At 44.1% G+C, this 19,960-nt stretch overlaps 1 non-coding gene across 1 annotated transcript; it reads right to left on the bottom strand.

Annotated features, from left to right (window-relative positions):
• Positions 1 to 1,094: 1,094 nt before the first annotated feature.
• On the bottom strand, positions 1,095 to 1,202 carry LOC112704457 (small nucleolar RNA R71). The gene has a single exon (XR_003155081.1). It is a non-coding gene; the product is annotated as a small nucleolar RNA R71 (small nucleolar RNA).
• Between the last annotated feature and the right edge of the window lie 18,758 nt (positions 1,203 to 19,960).

Genomic DNA, 19,960 nt, shown 5'->3' with positions numbered 1-19,960 from the left:
GATACTTGCTATCAATTAATGATTTGATTCAACATTTCAAATATGTTGCCTTTTCTGTTGAGAAAGTTTTAATGTTTGAATCATATCTTTTCTTGTTAGCCAAGTTTTTAATTTTCAAAATCAAATCTTTTTAAAAAAAATGTTTTTCAAATCATATCTTCTCAATCACATCTTTTTAAAATAAATCATATCTTCTTAACCACATCTTTTTCAAAATAGTTTTCAATCAAATCTTTTTGATTTCTAATTTCAAATTCTTTTTTCAAAAATCACTTAATTTCTTTCCCACTTTTATTTTCGAAAATCAATTAGTGCTTTTCAAAATGTTTTCAAAATCTTTTACTTGATTTTCGAAAATTACTTCCCCTCTTCTCACATCCTTCTATTTATGGACTAACATTATTCTTTAATGCAAAATTCGAACTCCATCTTCTTTGATAAGTTCGAATTTTCTACTTCTGCCTTCTATTTTTCTTTTTCTCTGACACCTCAAGGAATCTCTATACTGTGACATAGAGGATTCCATATTTTCTTGTTCTCTTCTCTTTCTTATGAGCAGGAGCAAGGACAAAAGCATTCTTGTTGAAGCTGATCTTGAACCTGAAAGGACCCTGAAGTGAAAACTGAGAGAAGCCAAGGCACAACTCTCTGTAGAGGACCTAACAGAAATCTTCAAAGAAGAAGAACACATGGCAGCCGAAAACAACAACAATGCCAACAATGCAAGGAAGGTGCTGGGTGACTTTACTGCACCTAATCCCGACTTCTATGGGAGAAGCATCTCTATCCCTGCCATTGGAGCAAACAACTTTGAGCTTAAGCCTCAATTAGTTTCTCTAATGCAACAGAATTGCAAGTTCCATGGACTTCCATTGGAAGATCCTCATCAGTTTTTAGCTGAATTCTTGCAAATCTGTGACACTGTCAAGACTAATGGGGTTGACCCTGAGGTCTACAGACTCATGCTATTCCCTTTTACTGTAAGAGACAGAGCTAGGACATGGTTGGACTCTCAACCTAAAGAAAGCCTGGACTCTTGGGAAAAGCTAGTCAATGCCTTCTTGGCAAAGTTCTTTCCACCTCAAAAATTGAGTAAGCTTAGAGTGGAAGTCCAAACCTTCAGACAGAAGGAAGGAGAATCCCTCTATGAAGCTTGGGAAAGATACAAACAATTAATCAGAAAGTGTCCTTCTGATATGCTTTCTGAATGGAGCATCATAGGTATTTTCTATGATGGTCTGTCTGAACTGTCCAAGATGTCTTTGGATAGCTCTGCTGGAGGATCTCTTCATCTGAAGAAGACGCCTACAGAAGCTCATGAACTAATTGAAATGGTTGCAAATAACCAATTCATGTACACTTCTGAAAGGAATCCTGTGAACAATGGGACTAGTCAGAAGAAAGGAGTTCTTGAGATTGACACTCTGAATGCCATATTGGCTCAGAACAAAATATTGACTCAACAAGTCAATATGATTTCTCAAAGTCTGTCTGGAATGCAAAATGCACCAAACAGTACTAAAGAAGCTTCATCTGAGGAAGAAGCTTATGATCCTGAGAACCCTTCAATGGAAGAGGTGAATTACATGGGAGAACCCTATGGAAACACCTATAATCCCTCATGGAGAAATCATCCAAATCTCTCATGGAAGGATCAACAGAGACCTTAACAAGGTTTCAACAATAATAATGGTGGAAGAAACAGGTTTAGCAATAGCAAGCCTTTTCCATCATCTTCTCAGCAACAGACAGAGAGTTCTAAGCAGAATACCTCTGACTTAGCAACCATGGTCTCTGATCTAATCAAAACCACTCAAAGTTTCATGACTGAAACAAGGTCCTCCATTAGAAATTTGGAGGCACAAGTGGGTCAGCTGAGCAAGAAAATTACTGAACTCCCTCCTAGTACTCTCCCAAGCAATACAGAAGAAAATCCAAAAGGAGAGTGCAAAGCCATCAACATGGCCGAATTTGGAGAGGAGGAAGAGGCAGTGAACGCCATTGAGGAAGACCTCAATGGACGTCCACTGGCTTCCAATGAGTTCCATAATGAGGAACCATGGGAATCTGAGGCTCAAAATGAGACCATAGAGATTCCATTGGACTTACTTCTGCCATTCATGAGCTCTGATGAGTATTCTTCCTCTGAAGAGGATGAGTATGTCACTGAAGAGCAAGTTGCTAAATACCTTGGAGCAATCATGAAGTTGAATGACAAGTTATTTGGAAATGAAACTTGGGAGAATGAATCCCCTTTGCTCACCAAAGAACTGGATGACTCGTCTAGGCAGAAACTACCTCAAAAGAGACAGGACCCTGGGAAGTTTTCAATACCTTGTACCATAGGCACCATGACCTTCAAGAAGGCCTTGTGTGACTTAGGGTCAAGTGTAAACCTCATGCCTCTCTCTGTAATGGAGAAGCTAGGGATCTTTGAGGTACAAGCTGCAAAAATCTCACTAGAGATGGCAGACAACTCAAGAAAACAAGCTTATGGACTTGTAGAGGATGTTCTAGTAAAAGTTGAAGACCATTACATCCCTACTGATTTCATAGTCCTAGAGACTGGGAAATGCATGGATGAATCCATCATCCTTGGCAGACCCTTCCTAGCCACAGCAAGGGCTGTGATTGATGTTGATAGAGGAGAATTGATCATTCAAGTGAATGAAGAATCCTTGGTGTTTAAGGCCCAAGGATATCCCTCTGTCACCATGGAGAGGAAGCATGAAGAGCTCCTCTCAAAACAGAGCCAAACAGAGCCCCCACAGTCCAACTCTAAGTTTGGTGTTGGGAGGCCACAACCAAACTCTAAGTTTGGTGTTGAACCCCCATATTCAAACTCTAAGTTTGGTGTTGGGAGGTTCCAACATGGCTCTGAGCTTCTGTGAAGCTCCATGAGAGCCATCTGTCAAGCTACTGACATTAAAGAAGCGCTTGTTGGGAGGCAACCCAATGTTATATTTTATCTATTTTCTTTTGTTATTTTATGTTTTTTTGTAGGTTGATGATCATGAGAAGTCACAAAATCAATGAAAAAAGCAAAAACAGAATGAAAAAACAGAAAGAAAAACAGCACACCCTGGAGGAGAGCATGCTGGCGTTTAAACGCCAGTAAGGCTAGCTGTTGGGCGTTTAACACCCAGTCTGGCACCATTCTGGGCGTTTAACGCCAGAAAGGGGCACCAGACTGGCGTTAAACGCCAGAAAAGGGCAAGAAGCTGGCGTTAAACGCCAGAAATGGGCACCAGCCCGGCGTTTAACGCCAGAAATGGCTAAAAACGCAATTTTGCATGCCATTTGGTGCAGGGATGACTTTTCCTTGACACCTCAGGATCTGTGGACCCCACAGGATCCCCACCTACCCGACCACCCTCTCTCTTCTTCACCAATCACCTCAACACCTCTTCCCCAAAAACCCTTCACCTATCAAATCCCTTCTTTCTCTTCACCACTCACATCCATCCTTCATAAAACCCCACCTACCTCACCATTCAAATTCAAACCACTTTCCCACCCAAACCCACCCTCACTTGACCGAACCTTACCCTTCCCCCTCTCCTATATAAACCCATCTTCACTCCTTCATTTTCACACAACCTAAACACCACTTCACCCCCTTCTTGGCCGAAAACAAAAGCCATTCCCATCTCCTTCATTTCTTCTTCTTCTACTCTCTTCTTTCTTAATTTGCTTGAGGACGAGCAAACCTTTTAAGTTTGGTGTGGTAAAAGCATTGCTTTTTGTCTTTCCATAACCATTTATGGCATCCAAGGCCGGAGAAACCTCTAGAAAGAGGAAAGGGAAGGCAAAAGCTTCCACCTCCGAGTCATGGGAGATGGAGAGATTCATCTCAAGGGTGCATCAAGACCACTTCTATGAAGTTGTGGCCTTGAAGAAGGTGATCCCCGAGGTCCCTTTTTCACTCAAAAAGAGTGAATATCCGGAGATCCGACATGAGATCCGAAGAAGAGGTTGGGAAGTTCTTACCAACCCCATTCAACAAGTCAGAATCTTAATGGTTCAAGAGTTCTATGCCAATGCATGGATCACCAAGAACCATGATCAAAGTGTGAACCCGGATCCAAAGAATTATCTTACTATGGTTCGGGGGAAATACTTGGATTTTAGTCCGGAAAGTGTAAGGTTGGCATTCAATTTGCCCATGATGCAAGGAGATGAACATCCTTACACTAGAAGGGTCAACTTTGATCAAAGGTTGGACCAAGTCCTCACAGTCATATGTGAAGAGGGCGCCCAATGGAAGAGAGATTCAAGAGGGAAGCCGGTTCAATTGAGAAGGCATGACCTCAAACCCGTGGCTAGAGGATGGTTGGAGTTTATGCAACGCTCAATCATTCCCACTAGCAACCGGTCCGAAGTTACCATTGACCGGGCTATCATGATTCATAACATCATGATTGGAGAAGGAATAGAAGTTCATGAGGTTATAGCTCAAGAGCTTTATAAGGTGGCGGACAAGTCCTCTACCTTGGCAAGGTTAGCCTTCCCTCATCTCATTTGTCACCTCTGTTATTCAGTTGGAGTTGACATAGAGGGAGACACCCCTATTGATGAGGACAAGCCCATCACTAAGAAAAGGATGGAGCACACAAGAGACCCCACTCATCATGAGATCCCTGAGATACCTCAAGGGATGCACTTTCCTCCACAAAACTATTGGGAGCAACTAAACACCTCCCTAGGAGAATTGAGTTCCAACATGGGACAACTAAGGGTGGAGCATCAAGAACACTCCATCATCCTCCATGAAATTAGAGAAGATCAAAGAATCATGAGAGAGGAGCAACAAAGACAAGGAAGAGATATTGAGGAGCTCAAGCACTCCATAGGATCTTCAAGAGGAAGAAAGAGCCGCCATCACTAAGGTGGACCCGTTCCTTAATTTCCTTGTTCTTTATTTTCCTGTTTTTCGAAAATTAATGCTTATGTTTGTCCATGTTTGTGTCTTGTGATCATTAGTGTCTTAGTGTCTATGCCTTAAAGTTATGAATGTCCTATGAATCCATCACCTTTCTTAAATGAAAAATGTTCTTAATTGAAAAAAAGAAGAATTGCATGAATTTTGAATTTTATAACAATTTAATTATTTTGATGTGGTGGCATTACTTTTGTCTTCTGAATGTATGCTTAAACAGTGCATATGTCTTTTGAATTTGTGGTTCATGAATGTTGGCTCTTGAAAGAATGATGAAAAAGGAGACATGTTACTGAGGATCTGAAAAATCATAAAAATGATTCTTGAAGCAAGAAAAAGCAGTGAAAAAAAAAAGAGAGAAAATTTCGAAAAAAAAAAGAGAAGAGAAAAAGAAAGAAAAAGAAAGAAAAATAAAAGAAATAAAGTTGTGATCCAAGGCAAAAAGAGTGTGCTTAAGAACCCTGGACACCTCTAATTGGGGACTCTAGCAAAGCTGAGTCACAATCTGAAAAGGTTCACCCAATTATGTGTCTGTGGCATGTATGTATCTGGTGGTAATACTGGAAGACAGAGTGCTTTGGGCCACGGCCAAGACTCAATAAGTAGCTTTGTTCAAGAATCATCATACTTAACTAGGAGAATCAATAACACTATCTGGATTCTGAGTTCCTAAAGAAGCCAACCATTCTGAATTTCAAAGGATAGAGTGAGATGCCAAAACTGTTCAGAGGCAAAAAGCTAAAAGCCCCGCTCATCTAATTAATACTGATCTTCATAGATGTTTTTGGAATTCATTGCATATTCTCTTCTTTTTATCTTATTTGATTTTCAGTTGCTTGAGGACAAGCAACAATTTAAGTTTGGTGTTGTGATGAGCGGATAATTTGTACGCTTTTTGGCATTGTTTTTAGTATGTTTTTAGTATGATCTAGTTAGTTTTTAGTATATTTTTATTAGTTTTTAGTTAAAATTCACTTTTCTGGACTTTACTATGAGTTTGTGTGTTTTTCTGTGATTTCAGGTATTTTCTGGCTGAAATTGAGGGACCTAAGCAAAAATCTGATTCAGAGACTGAAAAGGACTGCAGATGCTGTTGGATTCTGACCTCCCTGCACTCGAGGTGGATTTTCTGGAGCCACAGAAGCCCAATTGGCGCGCTCTTAATGGCGTTGGAAAGTAGACATCCTGGGCTTTCCGGCAATATATGATAGTTCATACTTTGCCCAAGATTTGATGGCCCAAACTGGCGTTCAAAGTCACCCTCAGAAATCCCAGTGTTAAACGCCGGAACTGGCACCAAAATGGGAGTTAAACGCCCAAACTGGGATAAAAGCTGGCGTTTAACTCCAAGGAGAGTCTCTACACGAAAATTCTTCAATGCTCAGCCCAAGCACACACCAAGTGGGCCCGGAAGTGGATTTTTATGTCATTTACTCATCTCTGTAAACCTTAGGCTACTAGTTCTCTATAAGTAGGACCTTTTACTATTGTATTTTAATCTTTGGATCATTTTAGATCTTTTGATCATCTTTGGACATCTAGTTCTTAGATCATTGGGAGGCTGGCCATTCGGCCATGCCTAGACCTTGTTCTTATGTATTTTCAACGGTGGAGTTTCTACACACCATAGATTAAGGTGTGGAGCTCTGCTGTACCTCGAGTATTAATGCAATTACTATTGTTCTTCTATTCAATTCTGCTTGTTCTTGTTCTAAGATATCACTTGTTCTTCAACTTGATGAATGTGATGATCCGTGACACTCATCATCATTCTCACCTATGAACGTGTGACTGACAACCACCTCCGTTCTACCTTCGACTGGGTGAATATCTCTTGGATTCTTTAACCGGAATCTTCGTGGTATAGGCTAGAACTGATGGCGGCATTCAAGAGAATCCGGAAGGTATAACCTTGTCTGTGGTATTCTGAGTAGGATTCAATGATTGAATGACTGTGACGTGCTTCAAACTCCTGAGGGCGGGGCGTTAGTGACAGACGCAAAAGAATCACTGGATTCTATTCCGGCCTGATCGAGAACCGACAGATGGATAGCCGTGCCGTGACAGGGTGCGTTGAAGATTTCCACTGAGAGGATGGGAGGTAGCCACTGACAACGGTGAAACCCTTGCTTAAGCTTGCCATGGAAAGGAGGAAGAAGGATTGGATGAAGACAGTAGGAAAGCAAAGAGACGGAAGGGAAGGCATCTTCATACGCTTATCTGAAATTTCTACCAATGAATTACATAAGTATCTCTATCTTTATCTTTATGTTTTATGCGTTTATCACCATACCCATTTGAGTTTGCCTGACTAAGATTTACAAGGTGACCATAGCTTGCTTCATACCAACAATCTCTGTGGGATCGACCCTTACTCGCGTAAGGTTTATTACTTGGACGACCCAGTACACTTGCTGGTTAGTTGTGCGAAGTTGTGTTTATGCCATGGTATTGAACACCAAGTTTTTGGATTCATTACCGGGGATTATTTGATTTGTGAAAAGTATTGATCACAATTTCGTGCACCAGTTCTCAAGAGATGCATGAGGAAGCTCATCATCAAGAAATCCCTGAGATGCCTCAAGGGATGCACTTTCCTCCCAACAACTATTGGGAACAACTCAACACATCCTTAGAAGATTTGAGCCACAATGTTGAACAATTAAGGGTGGAACATCATGAGCACTCCATCATTCTCCATGAAATAAGAGAAGATCAAAGAGCAATGAGGGAGGAGCAACAAAAGCAAGGAAGGGACATAAAAGAGCTTAAGAACATTGTTGGTCCTTCAAGAAGAAGACGCCACTAAAGGTGGATTCATTCCTTGTTTTTATTTCTTTCTGTTTTTCGGTTTCTATGTTATGTTTATCTATATTTTGTGTCTCTACTTCATAATCATTAAGTATGTAGTAACTATGTCTTAAAGCTATGAATAAATTCCATGAAATCCTTCACCTCTCTTAAATGAAAAATGTTTTAATTCAAAAGAACAAGAAGCACATGAATTTCGAAATTATCCTTGAACAGTGCATATGTCTTTTGATATTGTTGTTTATGAATGTTAAAATTGTTGGCTCTTGAAAGAATGATGAACAAAGAGAAATGTTATTGATGATCTGAGAAATCATGAAATTGATTCTTGAAGCAAGAAAAAGCAGTGAAAAAAAAAGTGGCGAAAAAAATAGAAACAAAAAGAAAAAGCAAGCAGAAAAAGCCAATAGCCCTTGAAACCAAAAGGCAAGGTAAAAAGGATCCAAGGCTTTGAGCATCAATGGATAGGAGGGCCCAAGGAAATAAAATCCAGGCCTAAGCGGCTAAACCAAGCTATCCCTAACCATGTGCTTGTGTCATGAAAGTCCAAGTGAAAAGCTTGAGACTAAGTGGTTAATGTCGTGATCCAAAGCAAAAGAGTGTGCTTAAGAGCTCTGGACACCACTAACTGGGGACTCTAGCAAAGCTGAGTCATAATCTGAAAAGGTTCACCCAGTCATATGTTTGTGGCATTTATGTATCCGGTGGTAATACTGGAAAACAGAATGCTTAGGGCCACGACCAAGACTCATAAAAGTAGTTGTGTTCAAGAATCAACATACTTAACTAGGAGAATCAATAACACTATCTGAACTCTGAGTTCCTAGAGACGCCAATCACTCTGAACTTTAAAGGAAAAAGTGAGATGCCAAAACTGTTCAGAAGCAAAAAGCTACAAGTCCCGCTCATCTAATTATGATTAATATTCATTGATATTCTGGAATTTATAGTATATTCTCTTCTTTTTATCCTACTTAATTTTCAGTTGCTTGGGGACAAGCAACAATTTAAGTTTGGTGTTGTGATGAGCGGATAATTTATACGCTTTTTGGCATTGTTTTTAGGTAGTTTTTAGTAAGTTCAAGCTACTTTTAGGGATGTTTTCATTAATTTTTATGTTAAATTCACATGTCTGGACTTTACTATGAGTTTGTGTGTTTTTCTGTGATTTTAGGTAATTTCTGGCTGAAATTGAGGGACTTGAGCAAAACTCTGAAAAAGGCTGACAAAAGGATGGCTGAATTTTCTGGAGCTACAGAACTCCAAATGGCGCGCTCTCAACGGCGTTGGAAAGTAGACATCCAGGGCTTTCTAGCAATATATAATAGTTTATACTTTATTCGAAAATTGACGACGTAACTTGGCGTTGAACGCCAAGTACATGCTGCTGTCTGGAGTTAAACGGCAGAAACACGTCATGATCCGGAGTTGAATGCCCAAAACACGTTATAACTTGGAGTTCAACTCCAAGAAAAGTCTCAGCTCGTGGATAGATCAAGCTCAGCCCAAGCATACACCAAGTGGGCCCCGGAAGTGGATTTATGCAGCAAAAACTTACTCATGTAAATTGTTCATACCCTGACCGAGCTCCCCAAACTCGGTCAAGATCATAGAAGGCCCGACCTCGTCCCAAGGCCCACGCCTGAGGTCGGACCTCGGACAAGTAGGCTAAGAAGGCCCGTCAAAAGGAACGAAGCCCAAAACCTAAAGGCCGAAAAGGCCTGGGAAAGGCGGTTCCGCAAAGATAGAGATAAAACTCCCAAAAGATAAGATAAGATAAGAATATCTTATCCAGGGAAGATCACGACCAACGACTATAAATACACTGGAGCACCCAGGTATAACTCATACTCTAATCCTACTCAATATCTGCTTGGACCCATGCTAACTTAAGCATCGGAGTGTCATTGCAGGTACAACCACCAACCTCTCCACACATCAAGCTCGGGTCCCTGACCCCTACCTCGGACCTCTCCAGAGACGACCGAGCTACACGTTTCAGGTAACCCCCGGAACATTGGCGCCGTTGCCGGGGACCTGGAAGTCATCCCTTTACCATGGCGGACGACCCTCCCAACAATAACCACGCTACATCAGAACAAGAAGAGGAAGTTGACACCGGCGAACGACCGGACAGCCCTCTATCACCACGCACTCCAGGGGGAAACAAACAGAATCGCCCAAAGACATCACTCCCAAACAAAGATCCACCAAATCCCGAGAAGGAAAGGAACTCAGAAATTCTAGAAGCAGTTCGGGCACAGCAAAACCGGCTGAAACAACTCGAAGAGGACATAAAAAAGCAGAAGGAAACTGAACAAGATCTGAGAAGGGAGGCTCGCAAGCGTAGAGAATTAGAAGAAAAACTGCGGAAAATAGAGGCCAACCTGAAAGACCGGACGGAACGCGGCACCACCCCCGAAAACAATCATGATCCCTTCACACAAGAGATCATGAAGGAAAAGGTACCGCGAAACTTCAAACCACCAGATATGGATCTCTACGACGGCACCACCGATCCAAGTCACCACCTCAGCAACTTCAGAAGCAGAATGTACCTAGTCGACGCCTCCGACGCGATTCGGTGCAAAGCCTTCCCCACCACTCTCACCAAATCAGCCATGAAGTGGTTCGACAACCTGCCACCAAGAATCAATCTCCAGCTTTGAGGACCTAACCAAAAAATTCCTAACGAGGTTCTCTATTCAAAAGGACAAGGCAAAACATGCCCCCAGTCTACTCGGGATCAAACAAGGCAACCAAGAAACTCTCCGAGAATACATGGAGCGATTCAACAAAGCCTGCCTGGACATACAACACTTGCCCACAGAAGCGGCCATCATGGGACTAGCAAACGGCCTAAAAGAAGGACCATTTAGCCAATCCCTATCCAAACGATACCCGACCTCCCTATACGAGGTGCAGGAGCGAGCAGAAAAATATATCAACATGGAGGAAACCTCCCAGCTAAGAGACTCTTCCAGGAAGGAATCAACCTACCCACTCCGAGATCGAGATCGGGAACAGAAAAAGAAAGAAGAATCCAACTCGGACAAGCCACGAAAGTACCACAGCTACACCCCTCTCCGAGTCTCCCTGGTAGACGTCTACAGAGAAGTATGCCACACCGAAAAGATCCCACCACCCCGACCTCTAAAACACAAAAGAGCAGGAAGAGATCGGTCCGAATATTGTGAATATCACAAACTCTACGGTCATTCTACCAACGACTGCCACGACCTAAAGAACGTTATAGAAAAGCTGGCCAGAGAAGGAAAACTCGACAGATACATAGCAGAGAAAGGAGAAGAGACCAGGAAGAGAAGGCGGGGAGATAACGAAGATCGGGCCGAACAAACCCCGCGAACCCCGGAAAGGCACATACACATGATAAACGGAGGTTTCGCAGGCGGAGGAACGTCCAGATCCTCACGAAAAAGACACCTCAAAGAAGTCTACCATGTCCGAGAAAATAGTCCCCTGCCCGAGTTACCTACTATCTCCTTTACCCGAGAAGATGCTCAAGGAATAATATTCGGGCACGACGATCCGATGGTGATCACCATCATCCTAGCAAACGCTAACTTACATCCGACCCTGATTGACCAGGGAAGCTCAGCAGACATCCTGTTCAAAACGGCCTTCGACAAACTCGGACTTGAAGAAAAAGAACTAAAGGCCTATCCCACCGACCTATTTGGACTAGGAGATACCCCGATCCGTCCCTTAGGATACATCTCATTACATACTACCTTCGGAAAAGGCGAGCAAACTAAAACATTAAACATCGACTACATTGTAGTCGACGTCACTTCAGCATACAATGCCCTCATTGGACGACCAACCCTAAACAGACTGGCAGCTATAGTCTCGACCCCCCACCTCTGTATGAAGTTCCCTACCGCAAAGAGAATCGCTACCCTAAAAGGCGACCAAAAACTAGCGCGGCGATGCTACAACGAAAGTATGAGCCTAAAGGGGAAAGAGGTCAACACAATAGAACTCGGGCGAGTTCAAACCCGAGAAGATACTCGGCCACAACCAGAGGGAGAAACCGAAAAGATCCAAATCGGGAACACACCTGAAAAGATAACAAACATAGGAGCAAACCTCGAAACAGGCCTAAAGGAGGAACTCATAACCCTCTTAAGGGAGAATTCCGACCTCTTCACCTGGAAAGCCTCCGACATGCCAGGCATAAGCCCCGACCTAATGTGCCATAAGCTATCAGTGTACCCGGGATCCCGACCTGTCCAAACAACGGCGCAGAAAGCTCGGGCCCGAACGCATGCAAGCAATAGAAGAACAAGTACAAGCACTACTAGATGCAGGGTTCATTAGGGAAGTAAAATACCCCCTATGGCTCGCAAACGTGGTCCTGGTAAAAAAGCCCAATGGAAAATGGAGGATGTGCGTCGACTACACGGATCTCAACAAAGCCTGCCCCAAAGACCCATATCCACTGCCAAACATCGACGCCCTAGTTGACGCAGCCTCAGGCTACAGATATCTCTCCTTCATGGATGCATACTCGGGATACAATCAAATCCCGATGTACGGACCCGACCAAGAAAAGACCTCGTTCATAACCCCAAGGGCAAACTACTGCTACGTAGTAATGCCCTTCGGGCTGAAGAACGCAGGGGCAACCTACCAGAGGCTAATGAATAAAGTGTTCTCAGAGCACATCGGACTACAGCTAGAGGTGTATGTCGACGACATGCTGGTAAAGACACAAGAAGACAGAAACTTGGTGGCCGACCTCACCAGTGTCTTCGACACCCTCAGGAAACACAACATGAGACTTAACCCGACTAAGTGCACCTTCGCCGCAGAAGCCGGAAAGTTCTTAGGCTTCATGCTGACTCAAAGAGGCATCGAAGCAAACCCGGATAAATGCCAAGCAATACTCAATATGAAGAGCCCGACGTGTGTCAAAGAAGTACAACAACTGAATGGAAGGCTAGCCGCCCTATCAAGATTCTTGGCAGGATCAGCGATGAAATCACTACCTCTCTACTCACTCCTGAAGAAAGGAAAACCCTTCGCGTGGACCACGGAGTGCGAAAAAGCCTTCCAAGAATTCAAGGAATTCCTCGGGCAGCCACCAATCCTAATCCGACCTTTAAAAGGGGAAGAGCTCGTATTATACCTCTCGGTCGGACATCGGGCAGTTGCTTCAGCATTAATACGGGAAAATGACCAAGGACAACACCCCATATACTTTATAAGCAAGGTACTACAAGGGGCCGAGTTAAACTATCAAAAAATAGAAAAATTCGCCTACGCCCTAGTATTCACAGCCCGAAGGCTCCGTCCCTACTTTCAAGCCCACACCATCAAGGTCCGGACAAACCAACCCATGAGACACATCCTACAAAAAACAGACATGGCAGGACGAATCCTACAATGGGCGGTGGAATTGTCCGAGTTCGACCTCCACTATGAAGCTCGGACTGCCATAAAATCCCAGTATCTAGCCGACTTCATCGCAGAATACACTGAGACCCCTGGAACTCCACTCTCATGGAACCTGTATGTCGACGGGTCCTCAAACAAAACAGGAAGCGGAGCCGGGGTTATACTTGAAAGCGACCAAGGAACGCGGATAGAACTATCCCTAAAATTCGAGTTCCAGGCTTCGAACAACCAAGCCGAGTACGAGGCCCTACTAGCAGGTCTAAAGCTAGCCGAAGAGGTCGGAGCCCAGAGAATCACGATCTTCAGCGACTCCCAGGTCATCACATCACAAGTAAATGGAAGTTACCAGGCCAAAGACCCAACTATGAAAAAATACCTGGACCAAACACAGGCACAATTACGCCACTTTTCAGAAGTACAGATCCAGCACATACCTCGGGAACAAAATGCCCGGGCAGACGCCCTCTCAAAGCTTGCTAGCACCAAACCCGGAGGCAACAACAGAAGTCTCCTCCAAGAAACCTTACAATCTCCCTCCGTGCTAAGAGAGGAAGAAATACTAAATATATCCAACCAACAGCAAGGATGGATGACCCCCATACTCAACTACCTGAAGTCGGGAACTCTCCCCGACGAAAGAAAAGAAGCTAAAAGGCTTACAAAGGACGCCCAGAATTATACATTAATTCACGACGTATTATACAGAAGAGGACTCTCAAACCCCCTCCTTAGGTGCGTTCCGACCTCAGAAACAAAAAGCGTCCTCGAAGAAGTCCACGAAGGCATGTGTGGGAACCATCTCGGAGCTCGGGCACTATCCAAAAAAGTAGTCAGAGCCGGGTTCTACTGGCCGACCTTGCAAAGAGACGCAACGGAGTTCGTGAAAATATGCCCCCCTGCCAAAAACACGCCAATTTTCACAAGGCACCGCCCGAAGACCTTATCAGCATCACTGCGCCATGGCCCTTCGCAAAGTGGGGACTCGACCTACTCGGCCCGTTTCCACAGGGACCGGGGCAAGTCAAATACCTCATAGTAGGGGTCGACTACTTCACAAAGTGGATCGAAGCTGAACCCTTAGCCACTATTACGGCTCAGAAAAGCCGTAAATTCCTATACAAAAACATTGTCACGAGGTTCGGAGTCCCCTATTCCATCACAACAGACAATGGAACACAGTTCACGGACACAAGTTTCCAAAACTTGGTGGCCGAACTAAAAATCAAACAGCAATTCACATCGGTCGAGCACCCACAAGCCAATGGACAAGCAGAGGCCGCAAATAAAGTCATCCTGGCCGGGTTAAAACGAAGACTCCAAGAGGCTAAAGGTGCATGGGCCGAAGAACTCCCCCAGGTACTATGGGCATATCGGACAACCCCGCACTCTACAACGGGAGAATCCCCATTCCGACTAGCTTACGGGATGGAGGCAATGATTCCTATCGAAATAGATGAAGGGTCGCCCAGAGTCATCTTCTACAACGAAGGAGGCAACCCACAGGCACAAAGGGAAGAACTCGACCTCCTCCCCGAGGTCTGAGAAAGAGCCCGAATCCGAGAAGAAGCCTTAAAACGGCGAACGGCCCTCAGATACAATCAAAAGGTAATAAAGCGAAGTTTCTCCATTCATGACCTGATTCTAATCCGAAATGACATCGGAACACAAAAGTCGGGAGAAGGAAAGCTAGCCGCAAATTGGAAAGGGCCCTACAAGGTAACAGAAGTCTTAGGGACAGGCTACTACAAAATATCCGACCTAGAGGGCAATGAGCTGCCCAGGGCCTGGCACGCCTGTAATCTAAGACGGTACTACAGCTAGAAAAACTTAACCCGAGGTGTACTCTTTTTCCCTACAAGGGTTTTTTAATGAGACACCCGGTTAAGTAGGATACCCGACCTAGTCAAAGGGTAAACACTTTGTAAATATTCTTTCTTTTTTAAATACTAATCAAATTTCTCTATTTTCTCTCCCTCATGATGAAGCAAATCCTAGAAAGTACCCCCCAAGGCGCATTAATTTATGCTCGGCAAAACGCAAAAAATCATTTGCCAAGAGACCATACAAGGTCGGCAAAGATGAAGCGACGAGGTTCAAATTAATGTGAGAAGTTATAAAGTAAACTCTAAGATGGCTCGAAGAGCCAAATAAAAAGAGGTTACAAAAATAACTTAAAAAGGCCGACCAAATGACGAAGTCGGACCCAACAAAGGGAAAGTTATAAAGTAACTCTGAAATGGCTCGAAAAAGCCAAATAAAAAGAGATTACAGAGATAACTCAAAAAGGGCCGACCAACGACAAAGTCGGACCTAACAAAAAGGAGGTACTCGAGCACCCGATGTCCGAGAAAAAGCTCGGACCCCAGAAAGAAAGCCTTAAAACGGCAAAAACCAAGATTTCGAAAAACGCTTACTAAAAAGTTGCTTTACAAAAGCAACTAAAAAGTACAAGCGAAAAGAACGAAATCAAAGGAAGTTTCAAAACGCTAGCTAAAAAGTTGTTCGCCAAAGAACAACTAAAAAGCACAAAAGTGGAAACAAAAGGTCAAAACGCTAGCTAAAAAGTTGTTCGCCAAGAACAACTAAAAAGCACAGAAGCGGAAACAAAAGGTCAAAACGCTAGCTAAAAAGTTGTTCGCCGAGAACAACTAAGAAGCACAAAAGCGGAAACAAAAGGCCAAAACGCTAGCTAAAAAGTTGTTCGCCGAGAACAACTAAAAAGCACAAAAGCGGAAACAAAAGGTCAAAACGCTAGCTAAAAAGTTGTTAACAAAAAACAACTAAAAAGCATAAAAGCGGAACACAAAGTCAAAGCGCGAACACCACATAAATAAAAAGTTACTACAAGTAGCTAAAAAGCAGCAAGGTGTCCAAAAAGCGTTCACAGTAACCATCCAACAAAAAGCCCACAGGCCGGGCAAACCACTCAAAAATTTTTACAGAGGATCAAGGTCCTTTCCAGACTCCACATCAATAGCAGGCTCCGGAGGAAACATAGATATCGGGACCGCATTGACAGCAACGTCATCCCGATTTGAAGCATCCACACCAGATCTATCCCCGACCAAAGGGGAAGTCGGGTTCTCAACCGGAACTTTGGGGTCGGACATCGGGACCTCATCCTCAGTAGGAGCAGGAACAATCTGGCCATCCACAACGACGTTATCCGTACTGAATAAGCTCAGATCTAGATCGGGAGCAAGAACTCGGACCTGAGCCTTCAAATTCTCGAACATGGCATCCATGCCCTTGGCCACATGACCTTCCAGCTCGTAAAACTTGTCCTGCGCGGATTGCAACTCCTCCCTTGTCTCCACAAGCTCGGTATACAGCTTGGTATAATTCTCCGTAGCCGCCTTCGCCATCTCCTCAGATGTCTTCGCTGCCGCCACAGCCACGGTAGCTTTAGTTTTCTCTTTCTCCAAGGAGGCCTCCAGCTCAGCAATCCGGGCAGCCTTCAGTTGACTAATCTTATCAAGCTCGGAGCGAGCCTTATCAAGTCGGGAGCTGGTCGCACCAATGGGGGATTTCTTGAACTCCCGGGCAATAGCAGCATGAAGACTAGCCATCCGGACACAGCTCCGCGCCATATATTGAAAATGATGCTCCATAGACACATCATCAGTAGAAATAAAAGTCTGAGGGAGGATGTGCTGCTCAATCCAACCAAGAGCATCGAAGTCCTTATCATTGAAACCGGCAAGCTCTTGAGAGGTCTTCTGCTTCTTAGGAGGAGGACCCAAGAACGGAGGAGGAGAAGAGGTAGCAGGCCCAGAGGTCGGAGGATCCTGACCTATAGCTCGGAACTGGGGAGTCGGAATAGTCTTCGACCGAGTCTGAACACCCACAGTAGCCTTCGGCGGAGAAGATCGGGCAGAAGCCTCCCCGGCCTCGAGATTTCGAGCAGCCACCGACTTCTTCGTCCGACGAAGAAATTTCATGGAATCCGCCTGAGAAGACATCTCTGCAAGAAATAAAAGGGATTACCACAACAGAAATTCCACCAAAAATAAAGCAAAACACAAAGGAAAGGTCGGAATCTCAAAGAGGTCGGGAACTACCTAACTCGGAACGGAGAAGGCTTGGATCTCCCAACATTTTCTTCGTGTCCAAGTGAGGTGCCCGACCCCATAAACTGCTTACCACACCCACAAAAGCCTGCTCCACCTCATCTAGACTCTCAAATGTATACTTAACAGACACTACATTCTCCTGCCAACAAAGAGGAAAAGAAGGCTCCCCACTCTCATCTAGAAAGAAAGGTCGGACGTCCCCAGTAGCCCGGACCTTGAAATAATAGTTCTTAAAATCGTGAAAAGACTCATCATACAGGGTACAGAACTTCCTCCCCTGGTTAGCCCTAAAAGAGACCCAAGACACCTTCCCCCCACCCGAACCCGGCTTCGTCAACACAAACAAATAGGAAAAAAGAGAAATAGAGGGAGGGACACCCAAAAACTGGCACAAAAGTTGGAACAGCTTTAAAAATGCCCAGGAATTTGGATGGAGCTGCGTAGGGGCAAGGTTACAGGACCACAACACCTCGGACTCCAGCTCGGTAAAAGGAAGTCGGACACCCAGCTTAGAGAAAAAACAATCATAGGCGTAAAAGAAGAGCTTCTCGGAACTGTCTAAAGGCGGGAAGCAAACTCTCTCCTCGGAATCCGGGGCTACTAACTCATAATCCCTCTCAGACTCCCTATCCTCACATATGCTACATTGCCTACGAAACCTAGCTAAATACTCAGAATCTACCACAGAAGGGACTCTTAAAGGAACAGGATCTACCCAACCAAGACCACTCGGAATCTTGGTCGACATTGCTTGAAGAACCTTTCGAGACATAAAAATCTTGCCTACAAAGAAGAATACAACAGCAAAGGCAAAAATCACATAAAGGCAAACAGCAAAAGCCCATTCAGCAAAGCGAGAAAACAAAGTTCTTTCAAAATGCAGCCACTCGAAAACAAAATACCAAAGAGAAAAGAGCCCCCCCCATATACAAATAACCAAAGCAATGGCGGCGCCTCTTTTCGGGGCAACCCAGGCATAGAAGAAAAAGAAACAGAAGCATATGTGCGCAAAGAAAATGAAGACGAGAACAAACCTGGAAAAAAGAAAGAAGACGACGAGCTCCGATGCAAGGAGAACGAAAACGGCGGCGAGGAGGAAACCCCGAAAAAACGCACAGAAAGAATCGGAGAAGAAGAACAAAGAAGGAGCGGCGCTCGAAGGAGAGGTAGCGAAAACTCAGAAAATGGAAAGGGAACAGAATAAACGAAGAAAATAAGGAAAGGGGCAAATAAATAATGCCTTCACAGAGCCCGAACGGAAATCGAGGAGAAACGGTAACAAGCAATAAATGCTGAAACGGCCATTTTCAAAATTTGAAAAAACTACTATGCCCGAGCTCAACCTCTCAAAAAGGACGAACTCGGGCAGGGGCACTGTTCATACCCTGACCGAGCTCCCCAAACTCGGTCAAGATCATAGAAGGCCCGACCTCGTCCCAAGGCCCACGCCTGAGGTCGGACCTCGGACAAGTAGGCTAAGAAGGCCCGTCAAAAGGAACGAAGCCCAAAACCTAAAGGCCGAAAAGGCCTGGGAAAGGCGGTTCCGCAAAGATAGAGATAAAACTCCCAAAAGATAAGATAAGATAAGAATATCTTATCCAGGGAAGATCACGACCAACTACTATAAATACACTGGAGCACCCAGGTATAACTCATACTCTAATCCTACTCAATATCTGCTTGGACCCATGCTAACTTAAGCATCGGAGTGTCATTGCAGGTACAACCACCAACCTCTCCACACATCAAGCTCGGGTCCCTGACCCCTACCTCGGACCTCTCCAGAGACGACCGAGCTACACGTTTCAGGTAACCCCCAGAACATAAACCCTAGTAGCTAGTCTAGTATAAATAGGATAATTTACTATTGTATTAGACATCTTTGGTCTCAGTTTTGTTTTATTCTTCATATTAGGAGACTATTGATCACGTTTTAGGGGGCTAGCCATTCGGCCATGCCTGAACCTTTCACTTATGTATTTTCAACGGTGGAGTTTCTGCACACCATAGATTAAGGGTGTGGAGCTCTGCTGTACCTCAAGTTTCAATTCAATCACTATTATTTTCTATTCAATTCTCTTTTATTCTTATTCCAAGATATACGTTGCATAACACTTTGATGAATGTGATGATCCGTGACACTCATCATCATTCTCACCTATGAACGCGCGTGATTGACAACCACTTCCGTTCTACTCTAGGCCGGGCGCATATCTCTTAGATTCCCCAACAGAATCTTCGTGGTATAAGCTAGATAGATGGCGGCATTCATGGGGATCCGGAAAGTCTAACTTTGTCTGTGGTATTCCGAGTAGGATCCCAGGAATCCGGAAAGTCTAACCTTGTCTGTGGTATTTGGAGTAGGATTCCGATATTGAATGACTGTGACGAGCTTCAAACTCCTGAAGGCTGGGCGTGATGACAAATGCAAAAGAATCAATGGATTCTACTCCAACCTGATTGAGAACCGACAGATGATTAGCCATGCTATGACAGAGCATTTGGACCATTTTCATTGAGAGGATGGGATGTAGCTATCAACAAGAGTGATGCCTCCAGACGATTAGCCGTGCAGTGACAGCGCATAGGACCATTTTCCCAAGAGGATTAAAAGTAGCCATTGATGATGGTGATGCCCTACATATAGCTTGCCATGGAAAGGAGTAAGAAGGATTGGATGAATGTAATAAGAAAGTAGAGATTCAAGGGGAACACA

Source organism: Arachis hypogaea, chromosome 7 (genome assembly GCF_003086295.3).
Source record: "Arachis hypogaea cultivar Tifrunner chromosome 7, arahy.Tifrunner.gnm2.J5K5, whole genome shotgun sequence".
Taxonomy (NCBI): domain Eukaryota; kingdom Viridiplantae; phylum Streptophyta; class Magnoliopsida; order Fabales; family Fabaceae; genus Arachis; species Arachis hypogaea.
This window is presented reverse-complemented; position numbering and strand designations above follow the sequence as displayed.